The sequence below is a fragment of the Lithobates pipiens genome, unplaced genomic scaffold (genome assembly GCF_037356315.1).
Source record: "Lithobates pipiens isolate NorthernLeopardFrog02 unplaced genomic scaffold, aLitPip1_a1.2 Scaffold_13, whole genome shotgun sequence".
Taxonomy (NCBI): domain Eukaryota; kingdom Metazoa; phylum Chordata; class Amphibia; order Anura; family Ranidae; genus Lithobates; species Lithobates pipiens.
Window position 1 is genome coordinate 79,825,453 of NW_027507718.1, and position 6,782 is coordinate 79,832,234.

The 6,782-nt window shown below is 44.8% G+C and overlaps 1 pseudogene; it reads right to left on the reverse strand.

Moving 5' to 3' along the window:
• Positions 1 to 561: 561 nt before the first annotated feature.
• LOC143976016 (small ribosomal subunit protein eS21 pseudogene) lies at positions 562 to 813 on the reverse strand (annotated as a pseudogene).
• Between the last annotated feature and the right edge of the window lie 5,969 nt (positions 814 to 6,782).

Below are 6,782 nucleotides of genomic sequence, written 5' to 3' on the forward strand. Positions count from 1 at the left end.
AGGGTGAATCAGTACTGTATTGATCTGATTATGTAAACAAAATGGGGGACCTTCAAACAGGCACAGAAATATCAGCCCAGTCCCTAAAGGACGCAAACTAGTAAAATCAAGCATTTTTTATATTGTTCTTGATAAATGCACCATTAGTTTCCTCATAGCATATCTTTTCTCTGCTGATACCAGAATGTACTTTGCAGTTTTCTCAGATTCCATACAGACATAATTAACACACTGCTACCAGATTCTAAGCTTCACTCCACCTGCATATGCCCATCTCAGGACTCTGTGAATAAATGCGTGATAGACACAGTACTTGGGAATAAATTGTACATTTGCTCTGTAGAGACAGTTCTTTGAATTCTTTAAAAAGTGACGATACACTGCAAGTGCACAATACAATATGATCTGTGGCTCCCTCTGCTGGAACTTTACATTTGTAAGGATTGTGTTGATCCTTTTGTAATTTTTTTTTTCACATACTAGTTACTCTCCAGAACTCTGTCAGTGCTCTAAGAAAATTATAATTTCTTCTGGCTATGGAAGTTTACAAGGTTTCTTTGTTTAAAAGTTCTTTGAAACAATACCATCAGCATTTGCCAGCCTGAGAATGGCATCGTTAGATTCACCCATCCTATGAATTGTGCTGCAGATAGCGTAGGTCTTGATCTGGTCAGTTACTCTGCCTGTTGTCTTATCGACCTCTGCAATGTTCGTCTGGACAGAAGCATGGTCCTTGGCATAAATGATTTGGTTGCTGGCAGAACATTTAGAGGGGACATACAAGTTTACAAATTCACCGGCATCGTTCTGCATTTTGTACCTTTGATATAGTCTTGAGGACCTCACGCTCGCTGTAATGGCCGACACGAAAGAGCAGCCTTCATTCTTTTTAACAGCCTTAATGTAGTAGCACTACCCCTGTAGGAGTTGCAGATGAAAGGAATCCCCCACTTCTGCACAGCCAGGCACAATGAATCTTCACAAGCACCCAGAGTCAGAGAACAGTCTGTGGCTTTGTTTTTTTGTTATTTATTAGAGGGTTAATACTGTAACTTGGATAGGGATGGGAATATATGGGATGCTCCCTTGTAAGTATGAGCCGAACACCCCCCTGTTCGGTTCACACCAGAACCTGCGAACAGACCTAAACTTTGTGTGAACTTTAGAACCCTATTAAAGTCTATGGGGCTCAAACGTTCAAAATCTAAAGTGCTAATTTTAAAGGCTAATATGCAAGATACTGTCCTAAAAAGTGTTTGGGGACCTGGGCCCTGCCCCAGGGGACATGGATCAATGCAAAAAAAAGTTTTAAAAACTGATGTTTTTTCAGGAGCAGTGATTTTAATAATGATTAAAGAGGAGCTGCACCTTTAAAAAAATATTAAAAGCCAGCAGCTACAAATATTGTAGCTGCTGACTTTTAGTAAATTGACACTTACCTGTCCCAGGGTCCAGCGATGTCGGCGGCAGATGACGAGCAATCGCTGCTCCCGTCGCCATCCTCTGTCAGGAAATCGGGAAGTGAAGCATTGCAGCTTCACTGCCCGGTTCCCTACTGCGCATGTGTGAGTCACGCTGCGTGTCTCCACTGGTCCCCGCTGTGTCCTGGGAACTGTGTGTTTCCCAGAACACAATGGGGGGTGGGGCATCTGCGGCTAGCTGCGGCTAGCTGCGGCTAGCTTGTCCCGGAAGTGGGTGCAGATACCTGGATTATCCAGGTATCTGCACCCCCCTCCCCCCTGAAAGGTGCCAATTGTGGCACCGGCGGGGGGGAGGGATCAGATGAGCGGAACTTCCACTTCAGGGTGGAGGTCCCCTTTAAAGTGAAACAATAAAAGTGTAATATTCCTTTAAATTTCGTACCGGGGGGGGGGGGTGGGTGTCTATAGTATGCCTGTGAATGTTTCCTGTGCTTAGAACTGTCCCTGCACAAAGTGTAATTTCTGCAGAAAAAAGTATTTTAAAATCACTTGCGGCGTAATACAGAGAACACTCAATGAGTGTTCTCTGTATTACGGGAGCCGACAATTCATTCATTGATTTAAAAAAAAAAGTGGGGTTCCCCTAAATTCAATTACCAGGCCCTTCAGGTCTAGTATGGATATTAAGGGGAACCCCGTGTCAAATTAAAAAAAATGGACGTGGGGGTCCCCCTAAAAATCCATACCAGACCCTTAATCTGAGCATGCAACCTGGCAGGCCACAGGAAAAGAGGGGGGACGGGAGAGCGCCCCCTCTCCTGAATCGTACCAGGCCACATGCCCTCAAAATTGGGAGGATGCTTTGTCCTTGTCTCCATGTTGATGGGGACAGGGGCCTCATCCCCACAACCCTGGCTGGTGGTTGTGGGGGTCTGCGGGCAGGGGGCTTATCAGAATCTGGAAGCCCCCTTTAACAAGGGGACCCCCAGATCCCGGCCCCCCTAAGGGCCTACCATTTCACAAAGAAAGTGTAAAAAATGGTTAAATAAGACAAACACACTTTTGAGAAATTCCTTTATTAAAAATAAAAAGAATAAAAAAAAGATTCCAGCGGTGGTAATCCACTCTTGCTATCCAGCGATGGATGATAATCTCTGCGGGGTCCAGCGATGGCTGATCTGATCCAGCGACGGGTGATTTTCAGTCCAGCGCAGTCCACCCATGCATCCATCTTCTGTCTCCACTGAGGAGACACTGCGGGGAGCCCAGCGTCTGACGTTTCTTATATTAGGAGGGTGGGGCCACCCGTCACCTGACCCCACCCCGTCTGACGCTAGCGAGGGAAGCCAGGGGTTCCCCAATGATGTATGGGTGACCCCGCCCCCCTCTGATGTAACGGAAACCTGAATTTAGGTATAACTACCTAAAGTGGGCACAAATCCTTCTAGCCTGATGCAAGAGATCCTGGAAGGCGAGGTACTCGATATATGTGTAAATGTTCCCTGGCAAAGGGTTGCCAGCAGGTTATTTCCATTGTCACACATGACCTTCCCTTGCTGAAGATGGCATGGGGTTAGTCACCCCTTGGCCTGGGCCTAAGTAGCTGCCAGCAGCTCTGGTCCAGTGTGGCTACTGTCCCCTATGGATACTATCTACAACAAAGCATGGCAGTGTTCATCCTTGGGCATTACATATGTTCTAGGGTGCTTGTTTCAAGGAGTCGGAGGAAGAGAGAGAGAGAGAGGAGGCACAGGTGATTGTTCTCATCAAAAAAGACACGCAGTGGCACCACCAGCTTCAGTGGTGCTCCCTGTCCTGCATCTTTCGCAGGTGCCAGAAAATTGACCCTGTTTGCCGGACCCCATGTCTGTCCATGATCATATATACCCTGCCACGAACAGCATGGTCCATTGTCACAGACATTCCACATGCTGGTTGAGGGGAGGGGTGAACTTCTGGGCAAAGTGGTGGCCTGGTACTGGTGCCTGTGGTGTAGCACAGGCCATATTGCTTGACATATTCAGTTCTTTATATTAGAGGTGGTTATGGGCTTTTGAGCTACCTTACAGTAGTTCTAAATGCAAACAATTGAATGTATTCTCTGCAATAAGCTAAAAAACCTTTCCGATGTCAGATCCCCCTCCAGCCCCCTTAAAATACTTAACTGAGCCTTATCTTGATCCAGCAATGTGCCCATCAGCAGCAGCACTTCTATTCTCTTCCCTTTTTTCACAAGAAGCTCAGTAGCAGTAGGAGACATTGGCTCCTGTAACCCAAAAGAAACTTGTATGTGAGCCACTCAGGCTTTTGGAAGGGGTGCAAGTCATCAGTCCACTGCTATGAGTGGGGGCTTAGGAGGGAGCTCCATCCGGGCTCCAAACATCACTATGTAGAAAATGATCTCCCTGTAGCTGCCCATTAAAACAATCCTACTGGTCGTGAGTGTATGGCAACCTCAGCCTGGGCTCCAACCAGGCCATGCCTCATCGTGCTTCGATCCGCCCCTCGGAGCTTAACCACTTCAGCCCCGGAAGATTTTACCCCTTTCCTGACCAGAGCACTTTTTACAATTTGGCACTGCGTCATTTTAACTGACAATAGCGTGGTCATGCAATGCTGTACCCAAACAAAATCTGCATCTTTTTTTTCCCACAAATTAAGCTTTCCTTTGGTGGTATTTGATCACCTCTGCAATTTAAATTTTTGGTGTTATAAACAAAAAAAAGAGACAATTTTGAAAAAAAAAAAAACAACAATATTTTTAACCTTTTGCTATAATAAATAAAATGTTTTTAAAAAACACATTTCTTCATCAGTTTAGGCCAATATATATCCTTCTACATATGTTTGGTAAAAAAAAAATTGGAATAAGCGTATATTGTTTGGTTTGCGCAAAGGTTATAGCGCGTACTATGGGAAAGATTTATGGCATTTTAATGGCATTTTTATTATTTATTTATTTTTTTACTAGTAATGACGATGATCTGTGATTTTTAGCAGTACTGTGATAAGATAGATCGGATGCTTTTGACACATTTTTGGAACCATTGACATTTATACAGCGATCAGACCTATAAAAATGCACTGATTACTGTGTAAATGTCACTGGTAGGGAAGGGGTTAACACTAGAGGGCGATCAAGGGGTTAAATGTGTTTTCTCTAGATGTATTCTAACTGTATGGGGATATGACTGACTGACTTAGTAGGAACAAGCGATTTGTCTTCTCTCCCCTGACAGAACAAACACACAAATCTCAGTGCTGTCTCTTGTGCCTGTGATCGCAGTTGGCTGGCGGGGATTGCGCTCACCGGCCACACACGTCGGGTCCCCCGCAGCTCTTAAAGGGAACAATGTACCCTTACGTTGTTTCGCCCAGCCGTGCCATTCTACCGACCTATATCGGCGTGAGCCGACCAGCAAGCTGTTAATCATGTCTAAGCACCTAAAGCCCCGTACACACGAGTGGACTTATGTCCGACAGACTTCCAAAGGAGTTCCGCCGGAGTTCCGCCGGAGTTCCGCCGGAGTTCCGCCGGAGTTCTGACAGACTTTTCGGCCGAACGGACTTGGCCACACACGATCACACTAAACTCCGACGGATTAGAACGTGATGACGTACCACCCGACTCGAATAAGGAAGTTCATAGCCAGTAGCCAATAGTTGCCCTAGCGTCGGTTTTAGTCCGTCGGAGTAGCATACACACGAGCGGATTTTTCGAAGGGGACCGGGTCCGGCGGAGTTCCGTCGGGAAAATTTGAAGCATGCTTCATTTCTAAAGTCCGTCAGACTTTTGCGAAGCTAAAGTCCGTTGCAGCCCACACACGATCGGATAGTCTGACGGACTCGGTCTGACGGACTTTGGATGTTGAAAAGTCCGCTCGTGTGTACGGGGCATTAGGAGACCAACTATCAATAAATATAAATAAGCATATACTGGGAAGTTAGCTAATAAAGTTTTGCAATATTTCAGAAGATATGAGGTTTATGTTAATGCACAACTTTATTATAAAGTCTTCACTCATTTAGTGCCTGTCTTTTGCTTGATGAAGAGAAGGACAACATTTCATATCAAAGCTACAGCCAAACTGGTGTACACTAGCAAATTAGAATGATTCAATAATGTCCACTAAAGCCTTGAATGTTGACAGGTATCCTGTTCCCACTTCTGAGAGTCTGTGCCGCTGCCTATGACGTCACGGCTCGGCTCCCTCCTCCTCCCCCTGCCACTGGGCCAGTAGGAGAGAGGAACGAAATGGTAGGGTTCTCGGCATCAAGCCATAAGGTTACACTGCCGAGTTCCCCTATCCGCAATGGGAGCGCATGCACCCGACAGCTCAGGACACTACAGAATTGGTAAGTGTTCTATTATTAAAAGCCAGAAGCTGCAGTATGTATAGCTGCTGGCATTTAATTTGTGCAGGGTGGGCGGAACACCACTTTAAGTTCCAGCTTGTCAAGCTTTAGGGATCATTATTTAAACAATTGCTATTTTCAGTGCTGAGAGCTGAAAATAATCATATTCTTCAAAAGTAATTATTGTTAAAGCAAATAATGCATGCATTATAATTACTATACATGAGGCCTGCCCACGACAGCATAAATGTTATGTTTAGCTTATTCCTTTGTTGCTCTTTATGGCCTGTAACTCCTATTTTGGTATGTACTGTATAACGCTGGGAAAGCAAAGTGCGGTGACCAATTAATTGCAGGATTGCAATGCTGTTAGCTTTAACCACTTAAGGACCAGAAGGATTTGCCCCTTAATGACCAGGCCATTTTTTGCGATGCACTGCATCGCTTTAACTGACAGTCGTGCGATGTTGTACTCAAACGAAATTGACGTCCTTTTTTTTCACACAAATAGAGCTTTCTTTTGGTGGTATTTGATCACCTCTGCGTTTTTTGCGCTATAAACAAAAAAAGAGCAACAATATTAAAAACAAATTTCTTCATCAGTTTAGGCCAATATATATTCTTCTGCATATTTTTGGTAAAACAAATCACAATAAGCGTATATTGATTGGTTTACGCAAAAGTTATAGCGTCTCCAAAATAGGGGATAGATTTATGGCGTTTTTATTATTTTTTTTTTTACTAGTAATGGCGGTGATCCGCGTTTTTTAGCAGGACTTCAACATTGCGACGGACAGATCGGCCACTTTTGACACTTCTTAGGGACCATTGACATTTATACAGCGATCACTGATTACTGTGTAAATGTCACTGGCAGGGAAGGGGTTAACACTAGGGGGCAATGAAGGGGTTAAATGTGTTCCCTCATGTGTGTTTCTAACTGTGAGGAGATGGGACTGACTGCAGGATGAGACATATCGCTGTTCCTGATTACTAGGAACAGAC